The sequence below is a fragment of the Macaca thibetana genome, chromosome 4 (genome assembly GCF_024542745.1).
Source record: "Macaca thibetana thibetana isolate TM-01 chromosome 4, ASM2454274v1, whole genome shotgun sequence".
NCBI lineage: Eukaryota > Metazoa > Chordata > Mammalia > Primates > Cercopithecidae > Macaca > Macaca thibetana.
In genome coordinates, this window is record NC_065581.1 from 23309894 (window position 1) to 23326917 (window position 17024).

Below are 17024 nucleotides of genomic sequence, written 5' to 3' on the forward strand. Positions count from 1 at the left end.
TTAGTATTAAATAGCACATCATTTTCATACATTTATGTAATACATTTTGATAGTAATATATTTAATGCTCAATTATCTTAAGCTAGTATACTGAATAGACCTAATAGTTCCACACTGAATATTTTCATTTGGGGGCACAGTTAAACAACATAGCCAGGAGTTACCATCCATCTTGTAAAAAAGTATACGAAAATCAAAGTAAATAGAAACAAACTTCCCCAAGACTCTCTGACAGTCTTCTTTTTTTCTCTGTGTGACACTGGGAAGACAACCTACTATTCTGTCTGTTGAGCCTTAACAAAATTAACCCTAAATTACTGAGAAGTGAAGCCGGCTGGGCTTCTGGGTTGGATGGGGACTTGGAGAACTTTTCTGTCTAGCTAAAGGATTGTAAACACACCAATCGGCACTCTCTGTGTCTAGCTAAAAGTTTGTAAACCCACCAATTAGCACTCTGTAAAAATGCAGCAATCAGTGCTCTGTGTCTAGCTAAATGTTTGTAAACACACCAATCAGCACTCTGTAAAAGTGCACCAATCGGCGCTGTGTCTAGCTAAAGGTTTATAAATGCACCAATCAGCACTATGTAAAAGCACACCAATCAGCGCTCTGTGTCTAGCTAAAGGTTTGTAAATGCACCAATCAGCAATCTGTAAAATGGACCAATCAGCAGGATGTGGGCAGGGCCAAATAAGGGAATAAAAGCTGGCCACCGGAGCCAACAGCTGCAACCCAATAGGGTCCCCTTCCATGCTGTGGAAACTTTGTTCTTTTGCTCTTCACAGTAAATCTTGTAGCTGCATACTCTTTGTGTCCGCACTGCCTTTATGAGCTGAACACTCCCTGCAAAGGTCTGTGGCTTCACTCCTGAAGTCAGCAAGACCACGAACCCACAAGGAGGAACAAACAACTCCAGACGCGCCAACTATAAGAACTGTAACACTCACTGTGAAGCTCTGTTGCTTCACTTCTGAAGTCAAGCGAGACCACGAACCCACTGGAAGGAAGAAACTCCCGACACATGTGAACATCTGAAGGAACAAACTCCAGACATACCATGTTTAAGAACTGTAACACTCACCACGAGGGTCCGTGGCTTCATTCTTGAAGTCAGCGAGACCAAGAACCGACTGGAAGGAACCAATTCTGGACGCATTTTGGTGACCCAGATGGGACTATTGCCTATCGCCAAGTGGTGAGTACCATCAGACCCCTTTCACTTGCTATTCTGTCTTATTTTTCCTTAGAATTCTGGGGCTAAATACCGGGCACCTGTTGGCCAGTTAAAAGCCACTAGCACAGCTGCCAAACTAAAGACGCAGGTGTCAGGCTTTCTGGGAAAGGGCTCTGTAACGACCCCTGACTCTTCAGAGTTGGGAGCGTTGTTTTGCCTGGAACCAGCTTCTGCATTTCCTGTACTTCTGGGCTGAGCTGAGGGTTGACAGAGAGGAAAGCCATTCAGCTCCGGGGTCCTGACAGCAAGTTGGTTGACCCTGCGGCCATGAGCGAAACTCTCAAAGTCATGTCGCCCAAGCCAGACTCGCCCATCTATCCTATCTATCCTGACCCTTGCCTCCTGGGTCCTAATGCCTGTCAGACAAACTTCCTCTCGCCTCTCTTCTCTGAGGCTATTCCCACTTCTAAAAACCACTCCCTGTCTCTGGTGCTTTTCTAGTTTCTCCTATAAGAATGATTTCTAGTATAAACTCCAGGACTCTATTCTCTTCTTTAGGCACCCAGGCTAACCAATCAGAAAGACATAATTTTTGCCCAAAGCCCCATCGTGGGGGGGAGTACCTGGAATTTTAGGATCCCTCCTCAGACAAGCAGGCCTAACAAAAACTATTCCTGAAGCTAGGATATGGGGCACCTCAGAAATTGTATCCTTCCTATTCATATAAGTGAGGACAAAGGCATCACTCTTCCAACTCTGGAGATCCCTTCTCTCCCTCAGGGTATGGCTCTCCACTTCATTTTTGGGGCATAACATCTTTATAGGATATGAGTAAAGTCCAAATACTAACTGGAGAATGCTTAGGACTCTAACAGGTTTTTGAGAATGTGTCAGTAAGGGCCACTAAATCGGATTTTTCTTGGTCCTCTTTGTGGTCTAGGAGGACAGGCAAGGGTGCAGGTTTTCAAGAAAGCATCAGCAAGGGCCACTAAATCCGACCTTCCTCAGTCCTCCTTTGGTCTAAGAGGAAAACTAATATTTCTGCTGCTGTGTTGGTGAGTGCAGCTGTGCTGATCAGCAGGGTCCCTGGACTGTTGTGGGTTCTTGGGCAGGGGGAGAAACAAACCAAAACCATGGGCGGTTTTGTCTTTCAGATGGGAAACACTCAGGCATCAACAGGCTTACCCTTGAAATGCATCATAAGCCATTGGGACCAATTTTACCTGCAAACCCTGAAAAAGAGGTGGCTCATTTTTTTCTGCACTATGGCTTGGCCCCAATATTCTCTCTCTGATGGGGAAAAAGGGTCACCTGAGGGAAGTATAAATTACAACGCTATCCTACAGTTTGACCTTTTCTGTAAGAGGGAAGGCAAATGGAGTGAAATACCTTATGTCCAAGCTTTCTTTTCATTGATGGAGAATACACAATTATGCAAAGCTTGCAATTTACATCCCACAGGAGGATCTCTCAGCTTGCCCCCATATCCGAGCCTCCCTATACCTCCCCTTCCTATTAATGATAAGCCTCCTCTAATCTCCCCTGCCCATAAGGAAATAAGCAAAGAAATCTCCAAGGGACCACAAAACCCCCAGGCTATCAGTTACATCCCCTTCAAGCTGTAGGGGGAAGGGAATTTGGCCCAACCTGGGTACGTGTCCCTTTCTCCCTCTCTGATTTAAAGCAGATCAAGGCAGACCTGGCGAAGTTGTTGAATGATCCCGAAACATACATATATGTTGTACAGGGTCTAGGGCAAACCTTTGATCTCACTTGGAGAGGTGTCATGCTATTGTTAAATCAAACCCTGGCCTTTAATGAAAAGAATGTGGCTTTAGTTTCAGTGCCATTGGAGATACCTGGTATCTTAGTCAAGTAAATGATAGAATGACAGCCAAAGAAAGGGACACATTCCCTACTGGTCAGCAAGCCATCCCCAGTATGGATCCCCACTGGGACCTTGACTCAGATCATGGGGACTGGAGTCGTAAACATCTGTCGACCTGTGTTCTAGAAGGACTAAGGAGAATTAGGGAAAAGCCCATGAATTATTCAATGATGTCCACCATAACTCAGGGAAAGGAAGAAAATTATTCTGGCTTCCTCGAGTGGCTACGGGAGGCCTTAAGAAAATATACTTCCCTGTCACCCTACTTCCCTGACCTTTTAGAAGGTCAGTTGATTCTAAAAGATAAGTTTATTACTCAATCAGCTGCAGATATCAGGAGAAAACTCCAAAACCAAGCCCTGGGCCCTGAACAAAATCTGGAGGCATTATTAAACCTGGCAACCTTGGTGTTCTATAATAGGGACCAAGAGGAACAGGCCCAAAAGGAAAAGCAAGATCAGAGAAAGGCCACAGCCTTAGTCATGGCCCTCAGACAAACAAACCTTGGTGGTTCAGAGAGGACAGAAAATGGAGCAGGCCAATCACGCAGTAGGGCTTGTTATCAGTGTGGTTTACAAGTACACCTTAAAAAAGATTGTCCAATGAGAAACAAGCTGCCCCCTCGTCCATGTCCACTGTGCTGAGGCAATCACTGGAAGGTGCACTGCCCCAGAGGGCAAAGGTTCTCTGGGCCAGAAGCCCCCAACCAGATGACCCAACAAGAAGACTGAGGGTGCCCGGGGCGAGCACCAACTCATGTCATCACCCTCACTGAGCTCCGGGTATGTTTAACCATTGAGTGCCAGGAAATGGATTTTCTTCTGGACACTGGTATGGCCTTCTCAGTGTTAATATCCTGTCCTGGATAACTGCCCTCAAGGTCCATTACCATCCGAGGAATCCTGGGAGAGCCTGTAACCAGGTATTTCTCCCACCTCCTCAGGTGTAATTGGGAGACTTTGCTCTTTCCACATGCCTTTCTTGTTATGCCTGAAAATCCCACACCCTTATTAGGGAAGGATATATTAGCCAAAGCTAGAGCTATTATCTACATAAATATGGGGAACAAGTTACCCATTTGTCCCCTACTTGAAGAGGGAATCAACTCTGAAGTCTGGGCACTGGAAGGGCAATTTGGAAGGGCAAAAAATGCCTGCCCAGTCCAAATCAGACTAAAAGATCCCACCACTTTTCCTTATCAAAGGCAATATCCATTAAGGTCTGAAGCTCATAAAGGATTACAGGATATTGTTAAACATTTAAAAGCTCAAGGCTTAGTAAGGAAAAGCAGCAGTCCCTGCAACACCCCAATTCTAGGAGTACAAACACCAAATGGTCAATGGAGACTAGTGCAAGATCTTAGACTCATCAGTGTAGCAGTAATTCCTCTATATCCAGTTGTACCCAACCCCTATACCCTACTCTCTCAAATACCAGAGGAAGCATAATGGTTCACTGTTCTGGACCTCAAGGATGTTGCCTTCTGTATTCCCCTGCACTCTGACTCCCAGTTTCTCTTTGCCTTTGAGGATCCCACAGACCACACATCCCAACTTATGTGGATGGTCTTGCCCCAAGGGTTTAGGGATAGCCCTCATCTGCTTGGTCAGGCACTGGCCCAAGATCTAGGCCACTTCTCAAGTCCAGACACTCTGGTCCTTCAGTATGTGGATGATTTACTTTTGGCTACCAGTTTGGAAGCCTCATGCCAGCAGGCTACTCTAGATATCTTGAACTTTCTAGCTAATCAAGGGTACAAGTTGTCTAGGTCGAAGGCCCAGCTTTGCCTACAGCAGGTCAAATATCTAGGCCTAATCTTAGTCAGAGGGAACAGGCCCCTCAGCAAGGAACGAATACAGCCTATACTAGCTTATCTTCACCATAAGACATTTAAAAGAATTACAGGGGTTCCTTGGAATCACCGGCTTTTGCCATCTGTGGATCCCCGGATACAGCAAGATGGCCAGACCATTCTATACTCTAATCAAGGAGACCCAGAGGGCAAATACTCATCTAGTAGAATGAGAACCAGGGGCAGAAACAGCTTTCAAAACCTTAAAGCAGGACCTAGTACAAGCTCCAGCCTGAAGCCTTCCCACAGGACAAAACTTCTCTTTATACGTCACAGAGAGAGCAGGGATAGCTCTTGGAGTCCTTACTCGGACTTGTGGGACAACCCCACAACTATTTCCTAAGTAAGGAAATTGATGTAGTAGCAAAGGCTGGCCTCACTATTTAAGGGTAGTTGCAGCAGTGGCCATCTTAGTGTCAGAGGTGATCAAAATAATACAAGGAAAGGATCTCACTGTCTGGGCTACTCATGATGTAAATGGCATAATAGGTGTCAAAGGAAGTTGATGGCTATCAGACAACTGCCTACTTAGATACCAGGTGCTATTCCTTGAGGGACTGGTGCTTTAAATACATACTTGTGTGGCCCTCAATCCTGCCACTTTTCTCCTAGAGGATGGGGAACCAATTGAGTATGACTGCCAACAAATTATAGTCTAGACTTATGCCGCCGAGGATGATCTCTTAGAAGTCGCGTTAGCTAATCCTTACCTTAACCTATATACCGATGGAAGTTCATTTGTGGAGAATGGGATACGAAGGGCAGGTTATGCCATAGTTAGTGATGTAACCAAACTTGAAGGTAAGCCTCTTCCCCCAGGGACCAGTGCCCAGTTAGCAGAACTAGTGGCACTTACCCGAGCCTTAGATCTGGGAAAGGGAAAAAAGAATAAATGTGTATACAGATAGGAAGTATGCTTATCTAATCCTATATGCCCATGCTACAATATGGAAAGAAGGGGAGTTCCTAATCTTTGGGGGAACCTCCATTAAATATCACAAGGAAATTATGGAGTTTTTGCACACAGTGCAAAAGCCCAAGGAGGTGCCAGTCTTACACTGCCGAAGTCATCAAAAAGGTGAAGGAGAAAAGGCAGAAGGAAACCGTCGGGCAGATGCTGAGGCCAAAATTGCTGCAAGGTAGAACCTCCCATTAGAAATACCTGCGGAAGGACCTTTGGTATGGAACATCCCCCTCCAAGAGATTAAGCCCCAGTATTCCCCGACTGTAACAGAATGGGGACTATTACAGGGACATAGTTTTCTCCCCTCAGGGTGGTTAACGACAGAAGAAGCAAGGTACTTATACCCAAAGCCAGCCAGTAGAAAATACTCAAAACCCTCCATCAAACCTTTCATATGGTATTGAAAACACTCATCAAATGGCCAAATCCCTATTTACAGGGCCAAATCTCCTCCGGACCATCCGACAGGTAGTCAAAGCCTGTGAGGTGTGCCAAAGGAATAAATTCCTTGGTCCATCATAAGGCCCCTTTTGGGGAACAAACATAGGTCACTATCCTGGAGAGGACCGGCAGTTAGACTTCACCCATATGTCTAAGTCAAAGGGATTTCAATACTTGTTGGTCTGTGTTGATACCTTTATAAATTGGATAGAAGCTTTCCCCTGCAAGACAGAGAAGGCTCAGGAAGTGATTAAAGTCCTAATTCATGAAATAATTCCTAGATTTGGGCTTTCCCAAAGCTTACAGAGCGACAATGGTCCGACTTTTAAAGCCACAATAACTCAGGGAATTTCCAGGGCCCTAGGGCTGCAATATCACCTTCACTGTGCCTGGAGGCCACAATCCTCAGGGAAGGTCAAGAAAGCAAATGAAACACTCAAGAGGCACTTAAGGCAACTAACACAAGAAACTCATCTCCCATGGTCTACTCTTTTGCCCATGGCCTTGTTGAAAATCTGAAATTCTCCTCACAAAATGAGGCTCAGTCCATATGAAATGCTGTATGGACAATTTTTCTCTTAAATGACCTCCTATTTGATCAGGAAACAGCCAACTTGGTCAAAAATATAACTTCTTTGGCAAAATATCAACAAAACCTTAAAAACCTACATGAAGGATGTCACAGAGAAAAGGGAACAGAGTTGTTTCAATCAGGAGATCTAGTGTTGGTCAAATCTCTCCCCTCTACTCCCCATCTATGGACTCTTTGTGGGAAGGACCATACTTGGTAATCCCCTCTACTCCAACTGCAGTTAAGGTGGCAGGAGTGGAATCTTGGATTCACCACACCCGAGTTAAATTTTGGACACCCCCTGAGGAACCTGTGGGACCGTCAACTCAGGAATCCCAAGATCAGCCAGACCAGCCTCGATACACCTGTGAACTGTTGGAGGACTTGCATCTCCATTTTCAGAAGGAAACATCCCAGACTAAAAAGGCTCCTAGCACTGATCCTGAAGAAGAACCCCTTCCTCCTTAAAAAAGATAAATGAAAATCTACATAATCTTTAACACCTCTCCTTACCCCTTTAATGGAATCCTTTCACTGTTTCATCATATTATTAAGCAGCATACTAACCATATTCTTTGCAATAGGGCTACATACTGGCTCCTGCTGGGATGAAAATCCTTATCACATCAATCTTCTTTCTATCTTCCTTCCTTCTGACAGCAATTTACTCCTACCTTTAACTCAGCCTGGATAAAATGATCTCATCTTCCAGAGCACCCTCTTTATCTTCCTATTTACTGTTTGCCTATCTATCCCTCCTGCTTCCTTGGATACATCATACAATCACCCCTCCCTTCCATTAGCTCGTAATTACCTCTACAAGACTCTCAACTTAACCCACTCTTTGTCAAACCAATCCAATCCTTCCCTGGCAAATGACTGTTGGCTTTGTATCTCTCTATTAACTTCTGCTTACGTTGCCACTCCCATTCCTGCAAAAAAACTGGGTCTTTACCAACTTGACCTACCACCATCATTATGAAGGAAAATACTTCCCAACTTCTAAATATGCAATCATTAGCTGAATTCCTCATATCTAATAAGACCAAGAATACCCTAACAGGACGTGCAATCCAACTTTTACGTTCTTACATTTTCAACCTCACCTATTACACAAGCAGTGAAAAGCACATACACGGCCCTGTAACTATGAATACCATCTTAACTTTCCAAGCCCCTTTATGCATCCAATGCAACCTGTTCTCAGGCCTGCCCCTGGGGCACCTACTGCCCCATCAGTGTAATTATACCCTACAACTTCAAGCCCCAACTAATCATAGTAACTTCCGAGTCACCCAAACAGCTCCATTCAGATGGCTTGTCCACTTCTCAGGGCACCCCCAAAATCATCACCTCCTCCCTACTTAACAGTCCAGGTTTTGTAATGGCAAACATACTCCCTGCATGACCATTCACCCCTGGACTCCCTGCAGCAGCGCCCCCACCACTAGTGAATGCCTTCTCATCCCCTCTTTCAATCACTCTCTTGAATGGTTCCTAGTAGATATAAAACAGTTTTTTCTCCAATGGGAAAATAGAACACAGGGAGCCACTCAGTTTGTTCTCAAAAACCCCTTTCCAGCCACTTGCCGGAGCTACCTTGGCAAATACTCTAGGAGTATGGGAAAATGAACACAACAACCTCATACACCTTTTTAACATACACAACTAGTTCTGTCTACCCAGGCAAGGTATATTCTTCTTATATGGAACATTGACCTATATCTGCCTCCCCACTAACTGGACAGGCATCTGTACCTTAGTCTTTCTAAGTCCCAACATTAACATTGCCCCAGGAAATCAGACCCTATCAGTACCCCACAAAGCTCAAGTCTGTCAGTGCAGAGCCATACAACTAATATCCCTACTTACAGGGTTAGGAATAGCTACTGCTATAGGAACCAGAATAGACAGTTTATCTACTTCATCATCCTACTACCACACGCGTTCAAAGGATTTCTCACACAGTTTGCAAGAAATTACGAAATCTATCCTTATTCTACAATCCCAAATAGAGTCTTTGGCAGCAGTGACTCTCCAAAACCGCCAAGGCCTAGTCTTCGTTGCTGCTGAGAAAGGAGGACTCTGCACCTTCTTAGGGGAAGAGTGTTGTTTTTATACTAACCAGTCAGGAACAGTATGAGATGCCACCTGGCGCTTACAGGAAAAGGCTTCTGAAATCAGACAACACCTTTCAAACTCTTATACCAACCTCTGGAGTTGGGCAATGTACATGTCTTCTCCCCTTTCTAGGTCCTGTGGCAGCCATTTTGCTATTACTCGCCTTTGGGCCCTGTATTTTTAACCTCCTGGTCAAATTTGTTTCCTCTAGAATCTAGGCCATCAAGCTACAGATGGTGTTACAAATGGAACCCCAAATGAGCTCAACTAACAACTTCTACTGAAGACCTCTGGACTGACCCGCTGGCCCTTTCACTGGCCTAAAGAATTCCCCTCTGGAGGACACTACAACCACAGGGCCCCTTCTTCACTCCTATCCAGCAGGAAGTATCTAGAGTGGTCATTGCCCAATTCCCAACATCAGTTGGGGTGTCCTATTTAGAGGGAGGATTGAGAGGTGAAGCCAGCTGGGCTTCTGGGTCTGGTGGGGACTTGGAGAACTTTTCTGTCTAGCTAAAGGATTGTAAACACACCAATGAGCGCTCTCTGTGTCTAGCTAAAGATTTGTAAATGCACCAATCAGCACTCTGTAAAAACAGACCAACTAGCACTCTGTAAAAACAGACCAATCAGCACTCTGTAAAATGGACCAATCAGCAGGATGTGGGCGGGGCCAAATAAGGGAATAAAAGCTGGCCAACTGAGCCAGCAGTGTCAACCCACTCGGGTCCTCTTCCACATTGTGGAAGGTTTGTTCTTTCACTCTTCACAATAAATCTTGCTGCCGCTCACTCTTTGGGTCCACACTACCTTTATGAGCTGTAACACTCACTGCAAACATCTGCGGCTTCAGTCCTGAAGTCAGTGATACCACGAACCCATTGGGAGAAACAAACAGCTCTTTAAGAACTGTAACACGCACTGTGAAGGTCTACAGCTTCACTCCTGAAGTCAGGCGAGACCACAAACCCACTGGAAGGAAGAAACTCCGGACACTTCTGAACATCTGAAGGAACAAACTCTGGACACACCATCTTTAAGAACTGTAACACACCATGAGGGTCTGTGGCTTCATTCTTGAAGTCAGCGAGACCAAGAACCCACTGGAAGGAACCAATTCTGGACACATTAACACATAAGAAAGTAGAATGTAGCAAAGGACTGGAGTGTCAGCCATTATTTGGAACTAGGTCTGAAATTAGGTGATAGCCAAATGGTGCAAAATAGTGAATCTCCAACTCTGGATAGTCAATTTTGAGCCCACTTTGAGTACAGTCTCATGAACCTTCCATCTGAGGAAGAAGTCTCATATACAGAAGAGGGTAGAGGGGTTACAAAGAAAAGAAAGCATGTGAAGACAAACGCATTACTGGGAAATATTAAGGCTGGTCCAAGAGACATTCAAAAGGCCCATTATTTGTTTGTTTGTTTGTTTAAATATTTCTCATGCAAATTGTGAGGATATCATAGTAAACAAAGGATCTGATGGATTCAGGGTTCTTGTAAAGATTATTAGCTAAAGTACGTAAAGCAGTCCAGTGGAGGCTGGCCATTCATAAATGTTAGATGTTAGTATTAAAATGTGAATTTTTACATCTGGATTTTTCATGGCTAGGCCCAACATTATATAGAAAGGTCCAGGAAATTGAGGAAATATCCATTGAATTATCATATCAGTAAAAGCTGACCTACTGGTAGTTTGACAATTAGAAAACTTTTTTTTTTTTTTTTTTTTTTTTTTTTTTTTGAGATGGAGTCTTGCACTGTCACCCAGGCTGGAGTGCAGGGGCATGATCTTGGCTCACTGCAAGCTCCGCCTCCCAGGTTCACACCATTCTCCTGCCTCAGCCTCTCAAATAGCTGGGACTACAGGCACCCACTGCCATGCCCAGCTAATTTTTTGTATTTTTAGTAGAGGCGGGGTTTCACTGTGTTAGATCAGGAGATGGTCTCGATCTCCTGACCTTGTGATCCACCCACCTCGGCCTCCCAAAGTGCTGGGATAACAGGCGTGAGCCAGCACACCCAGCCAGAAAACATATTAATAGATCATTTATGTTTATTATTTTTATAAAAAACTTGTTATGATAAACTAGCTATCAAAGCATGTAGATCTCTACTAAGGAAAAACAGAGAAAACAAACCTTCATTGGATGCCTATGTTGCAGGCACAGTGCTAGTTGAGAAAACCTACACTATCAGCTGTTTTACTTATAATGTACTATCTCTACAAGGTAGAAAATATTACTACCATGCTTATGGGTGATAAAACACTATGATTCAAGCTAAACAGGGCTACTTACACAGTATCAAACAATTGTACTTTAAAATTCAGTTTTAAATCTTTTGACAGGTGTGAAACATCTGAATTTCTCACTGAAAACAGGAGTTTCTATTGACTTTCTATCATATAAATGCCATTGTACCCTAACTCTGAAATGTAACATGACTAAATTGGTACCTCTTTTCTAAAAATACATATATATTTTTCTTTTCTGGGCACTATGGAGACATTTTGTCATATTTACATTATTTTTGTATCCTTGAAGAATATAATGACAGCGGTTTTCTGAAAATGAGCACTGCCTTTTTTGATTCAGATGGCTGAGTGTAATGTTGCCATCATCCCTCCATGTAACTCTCTTGTTCATCAGGCACTGAATTCTTGATGGAACCCATACAAAGTACAGCCCCTGACTTCAAGGAGCTTATTTTTGCCTCAACGTTAAATCAACTTATTTCCTTGTGAGCAACTCTTCTAAATCTGATAGCATTGAAATTGATCAGTCTCATCTTAAAAGGCTTCTTTTACTCATAAGACCATCTGGTCTTGTTTCCATCTGGAAACCAAGAGATGTACACATAAGTTACATTCTAATGGACAGAGACAGGCTCATCACCAGAAGCTTGCTGGTAGAGTGAAAGATTGGCAAGTGCTGATATTTACCAACAAACAATATCCTTTGTAATGGGCTTATTGGGGGGAATAAAGATTAGCCACCTGGATGCACTAACCTGTCCCTCCTTTAAAATAGTGATGCTTGTCCTGTAGGCATTAATTTTCTCTGTTGTGGTTAACTGGAGGCACATAGTACCACTGCTGCTTCTTGTTGTGATAAATATTTAATCACAGAGGGGAAAGCTCCTTTTTGAGCACACACATCAGTCTGTGACTTTTGAAAACAGAACAAAGGGCACTGTTACCCGGAAGGAGCCTTCACCATCTAGTCCAGGGTTGAGAAAGGCCCACCTAATTACTTCTGCTGAGAAGCAGCAGTCTCATTCTCACTGACTGTCTGACATTTAGACATTTCTCCCCTCACCTCTTCTCATTGGTGTGAAAAGGAACTGAATACAAAATGAAAGTCCACTTTGCTAGTGAATTTCCTACCCATTACAAAGTTAGGCCATGGATATGTGGTGTGTCACTATAACTGTGGCATTTTTCTCTCCAATTAAAAATAATGGATGATATTGGCCTGTCAGCCTGCATGGTATTCCTGTAGGGAGAAAATTAGTTGGTATCTCTATAGAGCTATTGTCCACTAATTTGAAGTTCAAGGTCTGACTGCAATCCATCTCTATGTCTCCCCGCTTTTCAGTGTGTCACTGAGAATCTGTGTTTCCCATGGGAAGACTCTGACAGGCACTGTTACAGGTCCCGTTTTTCCTGGAACAATTTTCATGCAAACTGGGAGTGAAGAAAGAGGATCACATCTTTCAATTACACAACTATATTTCCTGGAACAGTCTTCTGAATTTGTTAGTAGCTACTTCATCACTGAGATGTTAATGTATTGTATTGGCCAATTTTAGATGACAATTACATTTTGAGAATAACAACACAAAACAGTTTCTTAATACAAGAGACATTAGAAGAAAATAAAGAATATTCAGCCACCATTTGGTCAAAGGGAACAAATTACTTTACTTATGTGTGTATGGATGCTCTTTATACATTGATTCCTCAGTTTGGAGAAGGATATACAAATTTTTGGTTTGTCGTCTATTGTTAGCAGAAAAAAATGCTGACAATTTTAATGTTGGATACAAATGGTTGAAGAGGTGCAAACTACATTTAATTAAATCTTGTAAGCCAAAGGTGATTTTTAATAATTAAAAACATTTCATTCCTCTTTAATTACTCCTACTTAGCTTCTCTTTCAAAGGGAGTGCTATTGCTGAGGTAGACAACTTTCTTTGAAGAGAATTATGTCTTGGGTTATAAATGGAGTCAATTTTAACTACTGTCTGAAAAATCACCATTATATCCTCATCTCTAAAGATAGCAAAACAAATCTAAAAGCAATATAAAACGAAGAAAAAATAATAACACATTAAAAGGATAAAACAAATTATTTCAAGATATAACCAATAACCACAAACTCAGCAGTATTGCAATAACTAAAATACAGCTAAGATAGAGCATTGCGAATGGGGAGTCTTTGACTATGTCTAACTAAATATATAGAGGTTTTTAAACTTTATATTATGTAACATTTTTGAACTATAGTTCTTTAAAAATGTACTGAATTACCTTCAAGCTATGAGCTACAATTTCAAACATATAGCATGAGTAAAGATAAATTTGCAATAGAAATGTCTTTAATTCATTAGTTATGTTTTCTTATATTCAACAAATGTTTAATATGTTTATAAAGTTGCAGCTAAAATATTTAGATATTTATGTTACTTTAATTTATTTAAACATTGTATCTTAAACATTTCTTTGTGTTAAGGGTCCTAACATTTATTTTAAGATTTATGTAATATTTCACTTTGTATGATAGTAAGTTAATTTTCATTTTTTCATAAGTACAGATAATTTTGCAGTGAACATTTGTTTATAAGTATTATATATCTTCTTCAACTTATGAATGTTCAGGTAGACAGCCTCAGATAAGATCTCATAAATTTAAAATCTATCTCAAAGTTACAATAATAATAATAACCTTGGATATTAGAGGCTTGCTACCTTAACTACCACCCGAGAAAATATTGAAATAAAATTGTGAAATTGAGAGAGGAGGAAGGAATAAACTGGTAAGGCAGGCAGTTAGGATGGGTCTTCAGTTGAATTCTTTCAAACAAAAGAACAGCCTGCAGGCATAGATAAGGGAACTTGCACAGGGAGGCTTGCCTGAGACATGTTGACAGCCTCATAGATAAGAAAGGCTACTCAGGAGATTTACCCAGACATGCCCCAAATGGAAAATTTTGTCCTCTCACACATACACAGTAAGGGGAACAAAGCAATATGGAGTAACTCAAGCTAAGGGCCCGCATGCATACTAGAAGGATGGGGTGGAGTTACCAGAAATCTGCATGTTATGCAAATGAGATGCCTAGCCCTCAGTGGTTTCCTATAAAAGCCTCTGTATTCAACCATGAAATGGAAACCCTTTTTCAGGACCCCTGTCTGTGGTAGACAACTTTCTGTCTTCTGCTTATTTAACTTCTGCTCTAACCTCACCCTTGGCATGTCTGCATCCTTGATTTCCTTGGTCATGAGACAGAGAACTTCTGGTGGCACCCCAGACAATGAGGCTGTTTCAAAATGTTTATAAGGTGATAATTATAGACCAATTGCTTTGTGGATTTTTCCACTGTCTTTCCTAGTTTTAACGGACTAGTGAAATATTCTATGTGAAACAAAATCAAGTAGCACATCACATCAAACAGTGAAATATTTTTGTTCATGAGTTCCACATTTAGTAAATACATATTGATTACCCTAAAAACCTCCCAAGAGCAGGAACATAGGAGAGTAAATCTACCTACTTCAATTGTCTAATTTTATAGAATAAACTGAGGCCCAGCGAAGAGAAAGGCCTTGTGAATACTTTGTTTCCTGCTTCCCAGTTCATTAGTCTTTTGCCTGTAACTGTATTTCCCCTTCAAAGAGGGCAAAAAAAACTAATTTCTGTAAAAAAATATGATTTTGTTTTCATTGTGTTTAGAAAAATCAGGCTATGGAGGCTGTGTATTAGATATGAGTCATTAATGCAGTAATATTATAAGAAATAGGACAATGACACAGATAACAGCAACTGAGACATCTTAATATTGTTTGATTCATAATGATCACAATTGAATTAGGATATAGTATCTTGTTTGTATTCCACAAATGATCTATAGGGTACATCCATGGGAGAAAAATACAAGTGATTAATTGTTGAATTTTCCTTACAAGTTAAAAAAAACACGTTAGCTTCTATTAAGCTTGGAAATAACAAAACTGTGGCTGGTTGAGGGTGAAGACTTAAGAAGACTTCAGGTATAAAAAGAAGGATGACTCAGAAGATATAGAGCTGTTACATATTACTGGGAAGACCAGAATAGGAAGTGAATTTGAAATGGATTAGAAAGGACTTAGGTTAGACATAACAAAACATGGTGTAATGGATTTGAAATACAACTTCACATTATTTTTATGTGCTATGAAAATGTATTCCCAGGAAAACTGGAAAAGCCAAAAGAAAAAAGGAAAAGGATAGTATCTAGCTAAAACATTAGTGTAGATGTCTACAAAAAGAGAAGTTAGAGAATTCTGATTTCCCTTCCAACCCTATAATTCAGATTTTCAGTGACTAAAAGTGCAAAATCTCCAGGCTAAGCATATCTCTCTTAAGATATAAGTCTTCACATATTTAAGCTTAGAGCAATAAATCACATGCAGAATCCATACAAAGTCATTTAACTCAAAAATAGAAATAGAGTGGTCTCTACTCTTTCCAAAATTGGTTAGAACAAAAACAGAAAGGAATTTAATGTATAAAGTGAGAGGCAGTTGCAAGGAAAATGACTTATGGCATGTAAATGCAGACTTTTATGAGACACACACAATTCAGTAGATGGACTTATAACATAGAAAAAGTTTCAGATGGCATTTAATCTTATTTAGTTAAATAGGATATTGAAACACACTGTTTTTTATTTTACAAAAGGAAAAGCATATTAAAAATAATACCTTTGAAATCAGACTCTCCTTTTCTAAATTAAAGTTCGATAATATTTTATGTGATACCAATCTGTTGCCATAGTTAACATTGCAAAGGGGAATTGAAATGGAAAATTTTCAAGGAGACAGTTCTTTGGTGACATGATGCTCTTCTAAGTTAGCATTGTATTTCATTTCAAAACCCTCTTTCCACTCCTACAACTGCACCATTACCACAATCTGTTTGACACCCCCTTTGCCAATAGTGTAGGATACAATTACATAATATTATAGGATGGAACTACAAGAAATCTTTATTAGTTTCCTGTTTCTGCCATAAGAAATTTACCACAATCTTAGTGGCTTAAAATAACATGAATTTATTATTTTACACTTCTGGAAGTCAGAAGTCTGAAATAGTCACATGGGGTTAAAATCAAGATGCTTCCCTCTCTGGAGCCTCTAGAAAAAAATCCATTTTCTTGCCTTTTCCCCTTCTAAAGTCTGTCCACATTCCTTGACGGTGGCTCCTTTAAAGCTCAGCAATGGTGTGGGCTAGGCCCTTCTCACAACGTGTTACTCTGACCTCTTCTCATTCATGCCTCTCCTGTTAAGTATCTTTGTGATTATATTGGGCCCACCTGGATAATTAAGGCTAATCACCCACCTGAAAGTCAGTGATTAGAAATTTTAATTTCTTTTGCAATTTTAAATACCCTTTGCAATGTAACCTAACATATTTTCAGGTTCTGGAGGATAGCACACGGTATCTTTGGGAAGGAGAGGCATTGTTCTGCTTCACGAAGTCAAAATGGTGTGCATGGCACACACACACACACACACACACACACACGAAACTGAATCTACAAATAAACTTGGGGACCTTTCTCTGCCACAACTTTAGATAAAATAGGAGTTCCTTTTGCAAAACTGTGTGTCAAAACTAGGGCTGCTGACTCATATTTTAGTCAGATCCCTGTCTCACAGTCATTCTCTAAATGACATTAACCAAAGTGAAAGAAAAGAGGAAATCGATATAAATCCTGAAGACCCTTTTGTGAACACTGAGTTTT